Source organism: Alexandromys fortis, unplaced genomic scaffold (genome assembly GCF_014885135.2).
Source record: "Alexandromys fortis isolate MF-2015 unplaced genomic scaffold, M_Fortis_MF-2015_v1.1 scaffold_31, whole genome shotgun sequence".
In the NCBI taxonomy this organism is placed as follows: Eukaryota; Metazoa; Chordata; class Mammalia; order Rodentia; family Cricetidae; genus Alexandromys; species Alexandromys fortis.
The window spans coordinates 2,810,653-2,821,872 of record NW_026067974.1 but is presented as its reverse complement, the minus strand read 5'-3'; the positions used below and the strand labels follow the sequence as shown (position 1 = coordinate 2,821,872).

General features: G+C 46.0%; 1 long non-coding RNA gene across 2 annotated transcripts; it reads right to left on the bottom strand.

Moving 5' to 3' along the window:
• Positions 1-6,178: 6,178 nt before the first annotated feature.
• LOC126510386 (uncharacterized) lies at positions 6,179-10,816 on the bottom strand. 2 transcript variants are annotated; one of them, XR_007594357.1, is made up of 3 exons: positions 9,263-10,816; positions 8,736-8,915; positions 6,179-6,664 (listed from the first exon to the last, which is right to left on the bottom strand). It is a non-coding gene; the product is annotated as an uncharacterized lncRNA (long non-coding RNA). The 2 variants fall into 2 exon arrangements; XR_007594358.1 differs by lacking the exon at positions 6,179-6,664 and adding an exon at positions 7,695-7,728.
• Positions 10,817-11,220: the final 404 nt, after the last annotated feature.

The following is an 11,220-nucleotide window of genomic DNA, read 5'->3' as shown; positions in this document are numbered from 1 at the left end:
TTGATGTGAGTGTTTATACACACACACACACACACACATATATATGGAAACTGGATGTTCATATGTATATAGATATACATATATACACATACATATACATGTACGTGTACACATACATGTTGTACTATACACATACATGTATATGTGCATGGAAGCTGGACGTTCTAGTTTCCTGGGCCTATAGCCAGGGAAAGAGACTGTCTACACCAGACACACATCGCCATCAGTCACCCAAAGGCCCTTAGAGGAAATATGCAGTGATGGAGGTCAGCCAGGAGATGTTTCCTCCCGACCTTTGCCCTCCTACATCAGATGTATCCCCAGAAATGAGGAGTAGAAATAAAGGCAGTTGAACCAAAAGGAATTACTGTTTGCCTGGCATTTTGATTTTATAAAGCTGGTAATGAGAAATGCCAATGGAGAAATTCTATCCCCATGGCTCCTGCCTGTCAGACAGCGAACATATTTTAACCTTATAACAAAGGCAGATTATTATGTCTACGGCTTGAAACGACTTTGGAGTTGTCTAGAAAGTTAACCGGGGAGCACAAGGTCCCACCTCCAATCATCAATCATTTTAAATTATGTGATTAACCCCCCCATGAGCCTTCACAAGGTGAGGAACATTTTTAACATGTGACTTAAACAAAGGTCTCCCAGGACAATTGTAAGTAGAGGGGCCATAGTCTCCCATCAATAATAGAAGAAAAATGAAACCCGTTCCTACTCCCGCCACCCTTCATTTGAAGAAACAACAGATAGGGAAGAAATTACTTGTCTGGGCTTCTTCTACCAAGAGGCAAAAATCAGACTTCAGTTCAAGAACAAAGACAAGCTGACAAGTTATCCCAGTGTACTGCCGTCCTGGGACTTTCTCTTTAAAACCACGAATTTACTCCGACTTCTCCCAAGTCTCATTAACACAGAAAGTAAGAGGGGGTGAGATAGGAAAGGTCCTGTTCCCACTTAGATGAAGGCAATAACCACAGAGGTTTGGTATTCTATCTCAGGTAGAGTTACTGGCTCTGTGATCTTTGTTTTTTTTGTTATTCCAAGACAGGGTATCTCCGTGTAACCCTGGCTGTCCTGGAACTTCATCAGTAGACCAGGTTGGCCTTCAACTCAGAGAGATTAGCCTGCGTCTGCCTCCTGAGTGCTGGGATTAAAGACATGAACCCACCATTGTCTGATGTGAATTACTGGCTTTAAAACCCTCCTACCCCCTCCCCTCCCTGACAGACCCTGGGAAAGCAGAGAGTCATGTACTGGTTTCTTGCTGCTGGGCTGTCATTCTGTCCTGTTAGGACCTCTGTCCGTCCTAGGATCTCTACCACCATCAGAACCTCTTCTTCATCTCCCTGCTACATTCCTAACTTCCTGGCTGCCCCCCTGGCTTGAATCTCGTCGTCAGCAAGAAGGGGGACATTTTTCTCCCTAACAGTGTTCTGGCAAGCAGCCACAGGAGTTGCCTGCCTGTTGTTTTCATTCAGACATGCAGCAGGTGCCTGAAACGCATTCAGCTATCACCTAACACGTGCCTGGCACTGGGCTTTCATCCGGGACACTGGGGAGCAAAACATTGATCGTCGCTGTAGACTTGGTGGAGCAGCATTATCTGGTGTTAGTGTTATCGCTCTTTCCTGCTGAGCATCATTCGGACAAGCTGCTCAGTTCAGAAGACCATGGGGCGGCACTTCCTGGACTGGCATTTATACCTGTTCATCATGCCTGGCATCTCCGGGCTGTCTCACCTCTTCAGACCGAGATGCATTTCTTGTTCAAGCACTTCCCTTTTTCTGCACCTTTCTCAAAGATTTTTTTTTTAATCACCATGTCAGAAGCCAGGACTTCACTCCTTCCCGTTGTCCCCAAGAGAGATTGTATGTGTAATTGAAAATAGAATTGTATGTGTCCTGACAGGACAGAACTCTGCTGATTACGTGTGAAAAGATCAGAAAAAAAATATTTAAACCCGAGAGCTGAATATTCATAGTATGAAAACACTGGAGGCAAGGAAGTGTTGGAATAATAAAGGGGGTATATTTTATATGCTTTGCACACTTTTCTCGGGGCTGAATAGTGAAGAAACCATTAATGATTTTAGAAGGCAATGACCAGATCAAGCTTTTGCTTATCCTGCGAAATCTATTTATTATTTAGTGAGCTTTGAAAGTGGGAGAACTTAAGCAGAATTGTCCTAAACGCTAGGGAATTGTCCAGATTAAGGAGGTTGGATGTCTAACCCAGTCCCTTACTCTTTTCCTTCGGGGTACATTTCCCCCAGCCCCCTGACACAAGATCATGTTATTTAGTCCTCCTGCCTTAACTTCTCGGGTGCTGAGATGAGAGATGTATGCCATCATTCCAGGCTCTTGAGGATAATTATTTTATTCTGCCCTGAAATCCTGCATGGCAGAGACAACCAAAGTTTCATTTTTTTTTCTTAAGAAATTTTGGAGGTAGGTACTTGAGGCTGTACTTTACTCTTAGCCATAATTGTAAATTCTATTCATGGTGCATTCTAGTCATCGTGGTGATATTTTGTTTGTGATAATAAATAATAATAAATAAAGGTCGCCTGAGGATCAGAGTGTAGAGTGAGTCATTAGTTAGCCTTAGAGGCCAGGCAGTGGTGGTGGGTGGCACACACCTTTAATCCTAGCACTCAGGAGGTAGAGGTGGAAGGATCTTGGTGAATTGAAGGCCACCCAGGGCTACACTAGGCCGATCCAGTCTCAAAGAGAAATAGAGCCAGGTGGTGGTGGCTCACATCTTTAATCCAAGTACTTGAGAGTCAGACGCCTTTAATCCTAACACTACGGAGGTGGAGACAGAGAGGGAATTGTCTGGGTATATAAGGTGGGAGGAGACAGGAGCTTGGGCCTTTCATTCTGAGAATCTGTGGAGAAATGATCTTGCCCCCTTCAGTCTGAGGATTTGATAGAGGTAAAAAGTCTCTCTAGTGGCTGGCTCCTTTACTTCTCTGAGCTTTCAGCATTTACCTCCATATCTAACACCTGGTTTTTATTATTAAGGCCAATTAGAGTTTGCACTACAGGTTCTCATTCTCTGGGATAAGGAGGCTGGACTTTCAGGCTTAAATATGGAAACAGATACCACTATTTTCAGTTACTCCAAACCGAGCACATCATGATCCTCCCAAAATAAAATGAGACCCTCATCAACAAATACTTCTGAATTGCAGTTATCAGTAAGAAGGCTTGTGCTTTCTGTTCATTGTAAAGTTCATTTTACATATTGTAAGGTATAGTGAAGTGAGCATGTTTGCAGAATGAAATAGGGTAGGGGTAAGATCGGTGTTACAGTGCAGACAGAATAAGTGAATAGTGACATGATTAACCTCCTTTCCAGCTATTATGTCTTACATTTTGCTAATCACATCCATGTCCCACCCTGAATTATTCTGCATGGTATTTGCAACTACCTGAAATTGTATTACTGTTTGTGGACGTGTGCAGGTCTGTGTGTGTGTGTGTGTGTGTGTGTGTGTGTAGGTGTGTGTTCATGCGTGCATGCAAGCACATTGATATGCTATGGAATAGGTATTATTCCTCAGATACCATACACTTTTTTTCTTTGTTTGTTTGCTTTTGGATATGGTCTCTCGCCAAGTAGGCTAGGCTGCCAGTGAGGCCCAGGGGTCACTCTGCCTCTGTCCCTGGGGTGCTAGAACTACAAGTGTGCACACACACTATGTCCTGCAGTGGCTTGGGGACCAAACTGAGATCCTTGCGTTCGCAAGGGCAGCGCTTTACCAACTGAGCTCTGTCCCCAACCCTGACACCTTATTTTTACCTGACTTTCCATCTGTATGATTGTTCTCGCCAATGGAAGCTCTACGAGGTCTAAGGCTTCACCTGTTTGCCACTGCACCTCAGCAGCCGGAGCAGCGCCAGCCAATAATCAGACTCTCAAGGAACATTCTCTTCAAAATGTGTTGATGAATTTTTTTGAAGGAGTATATGATTTCTATGCGTTAGTTTTCCTAAAGCGAACAAAGGTAATTGATAGATTCTGAGCCAAGTCCAGTGCCAAAGTCGATGATTGGGTAGCCTGACAGCTGGAATCCGTAGGCAGTGTGATTACATAGAGTAAGAAATATTTGGGAATGAACAGAAATTAGCAAATCAAATTCTGGACATGTCTGTGGAGATGGATTTGTTTTATTGCCACGTACTGCAATTCATTATACTCATTGCTGGAGTCAGGAAAGAGCCCTCAGAGCTCCGGGGATTACCTAACACAGGAGAAAACTCTGAGGCGAGGTATCACCCGCTAAGAAATAAACCTTGTCAAATTCACCCCATTGTTTAGGGGTTAGGGTTATTAAATGAGGCTTGACAAATTCACCTCATGCTGGGTCAAGGTTATTAGCTGCTAGAGCTGATCTACAGCAAAGGATTTCCTCACAAGCAAGAAATAGAAAGGCGATTAAACTGACATAGGATTGAAGAACCGTCGTGGAGGATACAGCGGGGGTCTTTAGTGATGGACCTCAGCAGATGATACACTGTCCAGAGTGCATGCTGATCAAATCTGGACCACAGAGATAGGAACGAGGACATGTGGGTGACGGAATCGTGCCCCCATTGTCACCTTTTGGAGCTGTGACAATGAGCTGACTGTAGCAGAACCGAATTTAATGGAGACAGATATCAAGGCACGTACTTGGGTTCCAAACACCAACCACACATGTGCTCAAGCTGAATTCTTCTAAATCAACCAAACCGTTTTCCAAGCCACTTACGTGATGACATGGAAAGTTCAGTGCCCAGCGCCTTTCTCAGCCTAAACCTTGAGCCCTGGTGCCCCATGCTACCAGATAACGTGTGCTTTGCCCAGCTCTGTGCCTCGGTGCCTGACTGGAGAGTCTGCTGTCTCTGGCTAGGATAAGTACCCCTCTGCCAGTATGATCCTCTTGATGCTTCTCTTGCTGGACACACCATCGTCTCTGAGCCTAGTCTCTGGGAACCACAGCCATACATTCTCTGACCATAGATAGCTCAAGGACATAAGATTTGGTGAATCAGTTCATCTTTTCAAATAAGAAAATGCAGGCCCTCACTTTCCTAAAAAGTGAGTATAAACTGGATCTAAGCATAAAAATACGCCAGTGCAGCCTGGACTGCTGTGTTCAGGTCCAAACCGTCTTGCAATGGTTTAGAACTGAAATACTTTCCAAAGGCTTTATACTAACGGCTTTGTTATCAGTTATCATCCCAAGTGGGAGGGTGGAACTTTTAGGAGGCAGGCCTCCGTTATTTTCCTGCCTCCGCAAGCATCTGTTCACCCTGCCGACATTCTCCACCTACTCTGTGAGGACCAGACCACATCTCAACCTAGGACTTGTTTCTGTGCAAGTGACCCACAAGTGTACCCCCAAAAGGGAAGACGAGAAGGCCTAACAATCTATCCTGTGAGTGAGTATTCCTTCTGATTACCAGGGAAGTGGAAGAGGGGAATTTTCTTACCTCCTTAAAATACACACTTATTTTGTATTATATGTATACACACACACACACACACACACATATATATATATTTGTGTTTAGAAAAGCATGCTTAATGCTTAAAACTTGAAGAAGACAGATGAGTTCAAATGCACATGTATTTTCATTGCACATAGACATAACATCTTTATAGAAAAATGCTGACTCATACTGGTTACCACTGCCATCCTGCTCCAAAGGCCATTATGCTAAAGGCCAGTTAAAGTGTGACAGTATTTGAAAATAGGGGGGGCCTTTCACAGATAGGGCCCAGTGAGGGCAAGTTAGGTGATTGGGACGTGTCCTTGGAAAGGGAATTAGGATTTCCAGCCCCACCTCCACTCCTGTCACACACACACACACACACACACACACACACTTCCTGACCTTTAGGAAACAGGCCATTTCCTCTGTCGTGTACTTGCTGCCATGATTTTCTGTCTGTTGTTTTGTAAGGTATTTATCTCAGGTGATGTGTAACAATGATGGGAAATGCAATGCTTCGTTGCTATCTTTTCTGCTTTGTAATACATTAAGATGTTTTAACCAAAAAAAGTATTATTCCACTTCAAGACCACCGAAGAACGCACAGAACTATTTTAGTAATTTGAACTTTATTATAAAGACCTTGTAAATAAAAGAAAAACCCCTCAGTGAAATTAGCCAGACCCCAATGTCTACACATCTCAGTGAACCTCGATGCACTTAGAATTGTATTTTGCCAGGGCAAGGAGTTTGAAGAATAAGGTTTCACTGCCTCCAACTCTTCTTTAATTATGACTTAATTTTCTAAGCACCGATTGTATCGAAATCCAGCCACCCTATCAGCCAAGGATAGCTGTAATACCTCCCTCCCAGTACTCCATCTGGCATCTTCTCTCCAGAAAGGTTTGAGGAGGTGCCTGGGGTTGACAATGCTTCTTTATCTTCCCACCACAGTTTGAGTGATGTCACGTGACCAATGTGAAGAAGGGCCAAAAGGATAATAAATACCATATTCAATCTGACCTGGAAGGATGATAATTCCTTATGATTTTTGGGCTGATTTCCAAGCAAATCCAAAGGAGGGAGAAGTCCAAGTGAATGTCATCCACATAGCACCTGCACAGGCATGAGGTGGTCCCTTCCCTTGTTGTCAACCTCAGCTTCTTCCCCTGGGAGGAAGAATAAATGAGATGTTATATTGTTCAGAAGCCTCCCACAGTCTCTCTATCTGTAGCTGGTTTCTTCTCCTCAGACAGCAAACTCAAATCCCCCTGAGCCACAGTCTTATTTACTGTTCTATTGCTGGGAAGAGACACCTTAACTCAGGCAGCTTATGGAAGAAAGCATTTCATTGGGAGCTTCTTTACAATTTCAGATGGCTGGTCCCTTATCAGCACGGTGGGTGTGTGGCAGCAGGCAGGCTTGCTGCAGGAGGAAGAGCTGAGAGCCTTGTCCTGATTCCCAGGCAGCAAGCAGACAGTGAGAGCTGGGCTGGCAAGGGCTTCTTAACCTCAAAGCCCAACCCTCAGTGATTTCATCTCCTAGTCCTTCCCAAACAGCTCAGTTCCCAGGGGACTAAGCATTCAAATAGATGAGCCTAGGGGTCGTTGTCAATCAAATCTCACAGCTATCTGGAAGCTGTGGTGCTATGGCCCATTTGGTTTTCAAAGTACAGTGATGCCCGAAGACCCCACCTCCACTTCTAGAAGGAACGGGATTTAGTGGATGGTTGAAAGCTTCCTCTCAGAACTCTCCCTGTTTCAGAACGAATGAGGCCCTCCCTGTCCCCCACCTCCCACTGAGCCCTCCCTTGTCAATTCTTGTCTGATTATTGCCTCAGGTGGCAGCTCAGAGCCACCGGTGGGGGAAAGCACCAATGGTGGCCTCTTCACCAGCGGCTGTGGCATGGTCCCTGCTCTTTGGATTCTCATTGCTCTCCCTGTGGTCACAGTTATTAACGAGCGCCCCCTCACTCCCCTGCTGGGCTGTAGACTTCTCTCCATCACCCCGTCTGATTCCTCTGTGTCCCCTCATCGAGCTTGGAGATGAATCCTGATTGGAAAAGCGACCTGGGTCCATGGTGACAGAGAACTGTTTATCTTTATTTCTTCTAGGGCTCAGTCTAGGTTACCACCTGCCAGCTCTTGGGGTTTCCTGGTGCTCCCTGGGGGAATGCAAGCTTCTTACCCAGGGCACACCCTGGTTCTTCCTGCTCTCCCTAGCACACCTTGACCTGCAGGCAAGGAGCGGTTCTCAGCACAATCCCTAAACAATGGTTCCTCCCAGCTCTTCCTCCCGCCCCCCTCAGCTCAGCAAACCTATTGTGTGACCCTGATCTGTTTGTTTCTAGGAGAAGCAAGAGCCCCTGTACTGGTGGCCACTGCAATGAGGTGACTGGGGACACAGTTACAAAACCCAGGTTCTCTCTTAGCTTCCTGAGGGCGATATCCTCAAAAGCAATTGCTCACCCAGAATTTTTCTCTACACAGCTAGGATGGGCACTTCCCAAACCACATCCAGCTTTATAACCCACCATTAAATGAAGTCTAGTAGGAAGATGAAGACCAGTAAAATAAGTGAAAACCTGTTGCTGCGGTTGAAGTTTAAGAGAACGTGGTCCACGTTTTCCTTCTAGTTTCTCACCTGCCGCTGCCTCTATAGACCCTGGGAACCTCTGGAGCCAAGTTGAAGGGCATTGGATGGACAGCCTCTAAGCATCTGTCCTAACCAGAGTTACTAATCTCACAAGGTCCCAACAACAAGGAGAGGGGCTGAAGGAAGCCAAGCACCCTGGGGAGGATGGGACATCTATCTGGGGACACAGCTGTCTTTCTGGACACAGGCGATCTGCCACACCCAGACATTCTCAGGGCTGTGGGGTTGTGGAGCATGGACTCTGTTTTCTCACTTCCCAGCGCTGCGGTGAAATCAAAGTCAGCATTTCTTTTTTATACTTGATGGCGCTCAGGAGGGGTGAGCTGCTTTCCACGCCTTCTCCAACAAAGCCTTAAATTCCACCTGGCTTTGCACCTCCACTAATGGCACATGTATCTACGTCACTGTGCTGTCAGACAGGGACGGTAACTCTTCCTTCTCTGCATCGCAGACAGCAGACGTGGTGATGTAGCCCAGGGGGAGCGGTCAGTGACGTGAGTGAAGGAATGACCGAGAATGTGCAGTTTCTCGATGCCGCTGTCTTGGCCAGAGAAATATGAAGCATTTGCCTTTCCAGTGACTTACCCGGCACTCTCCTGCTTATGGCAGCTGGACTTTGTTGAGACACTGCCAAGAGCCACTCAAGCCCACCCAAGTGTCTGTTCTTCGTGGAACTTGCTCTGTCCCTTCTTCTGGGTGTAAGGAGTCCTTTAGCTTTTCTTTTCTTATCATAGATTCAAGCTATCATTATTTCCTCTTCCTCCTCTTTAAAAAATAACACAGCCTGAGTCAGGAGAGTCTGCTCAGTGGCTAAGAGCTCATGCTGCTCTTGCCGAGGACCAGGGTTTGGCTCCCAGCACCCACATTTGTGGCTCGCAGTCATCTGTCACTCCAGTGCCAGGGGATTTAACTCCCTTTTCAGACACACCTGTGGTATATATACATGCAGGCAAAACACACTCGTGCACTTAAAGCAAAACAAAATTTAAAAATTAAGATAACAAGCAATGTAATATAGACTTAGCATAATATACTGTAACATCATAAAATAATAAAACATGACATAACCTGTCTAGTCCTGGGCTCTCCTCCTTCTTCTTAGAGCTGCTTACCTGGTGGTAAGGAGCTCAGATCGGTGTTTCAACTGCCCTGGGAGTTGTGTAAATTGTTTCTGTGGTGGTTCAGAATGGGGATCCTGTTCCCGTCCTCCTCTAAGACAACAGAAAAGAGACTGGAGTCTGGAAGGGGACTAAGTCAGAAGAGGAGAGGAGAGCCAAGAGAATGATGGGGGAGTATGAGCAAAGAACAATGATACACATGTATGAAAATATCATAATGAAACCCATTAACTAAAAGCAGTAATAGAAAAGACAAGCAAGGCAGCGAAGCTGCAGGAGGCGTAGACAATGCAATTCAGAGTTAACTAGAAACAACTGGGCATGGGGTTCCCTGCTTTGGATTAGCTATGCATTTTTTTTTCCACTAGCAGTATGGGAGGAGACCCGTAGGGATGGGGACTGAGTTCCTGGCTTCGCTCCTGTAATCTGCTCCTCCTCATCTCAGAAACTTCACTCTTCACTGCTCCTGTGACAAACAGAAAACCACCCCTGGCCCCTTTCTGTTTCTCACAGCCCATCTGCAGTCTACTGAGAGCCCCCTGGTCCTACCTTCGAGACCTATTCAGAAGCTGGTCATCCCTCCCCCTTATACCAGTTACCACGTTATACCAGTTCCTCTGCCTCAGCTCTAGGGACATCGAGGCCCAGGCTCGATAATTCTTTGTAAAGGGGAGGCAGCCGGACACTCTGAGGTGTCATTTATCATATCTCTCTACCCACTAGGAACACATACCAGTCTCCCTTCCCTCTAAGCTGTGAGAAGCCAAACCATCCCTAGACATTGCCGGATGTTTCACAAAGGGAAAGAACCGTGTAGTTGGTAACCACTGCTCTAGGCTGAGCATCGTCAGCTTTCCTGATGGCTGCAGCGGTCAACTGTTGACCTCCCTTCAAGAGCCCTGACCTCCCCTTTACAGTCTGTTCTCAGCCAGCCACCAGCAGAGTTGATCTTATCTGGACACCATATCACTCTTCTGGTCTCCACCCCTCCCCAACACAGTCTTCATTAAAACCCTATCTATCCTTCAGCAGATTAAAAAGCCTGACTCAATCCGCACCAGCCCCACCTGCCTCAATTGCCCCCTTCACTGTATCCTCTTTGTTCTGGGTGTTGCAGCCACCACTGCCCGGTGCTGTTTCCTGAATGCCCAGCACAGTCCAGCTTCAGGGCCTTTATGCTTGCTGCTGTTGCTGGGGTTCTGTCAAGGAGGCCATGGCGTAAGGTCTGTGGGATAGTTAACAAGGTGCTTGTTACACAGTACACTCAGAAACGAGAGCTAATGTTGTTTCGTGATATTCATGTCCAATTCATGAAACATTTTCCCGAATCACCATCAGTTGCTCAGAAATACTTGGTAAGTGATTCCTGGCAGAGGCTGTGAAAATGGCTCTAGAGGGGAGATCCTCAAGTGAGTTCTGGGTAAGGTATAGAGACATCGAGAGAAAAACAGTGTGTTCTCTCTCTCGTTCTCTCTCTCTCTCTCTCTCTCTCTCTCTCTCTCTCTCTCTCTCTCTGTGTGTGTGTGTGTGTGTGTGTGTGTGTGTGTGTGTGTGTGTATGTGCCCTCCCTCCACATACACCTTTTTCCATCTGTCTCTTTGATGGAATTCTACACAGGACATCACACTCTGGTCTTGTTTCTCCAGGGATCACCCCTGCGTCAATGTAGATGTAGGAGGCGTCATTGTTGTTTCCCTTGAGACCTTGTGACTGCTTGACCCCGATAATGGCTTTGCCTTCTGTCCTCAGTCCCCAACCAAGAATAAAGATGGAAGGGAGCGCCAACCTGTAACAAACAAGAGATAAGTCATTACTCTTTCAAACCACTAGGGTTAGAGTTTCTTTGTTACTGGGACTGGCCCTGATTCACCCTGACTGATACACACCAGTCACTTTATATCTGAGAACAAACTATGGCCTTGCTAGTGTATCAGGAAGCCATAGCTTACAGG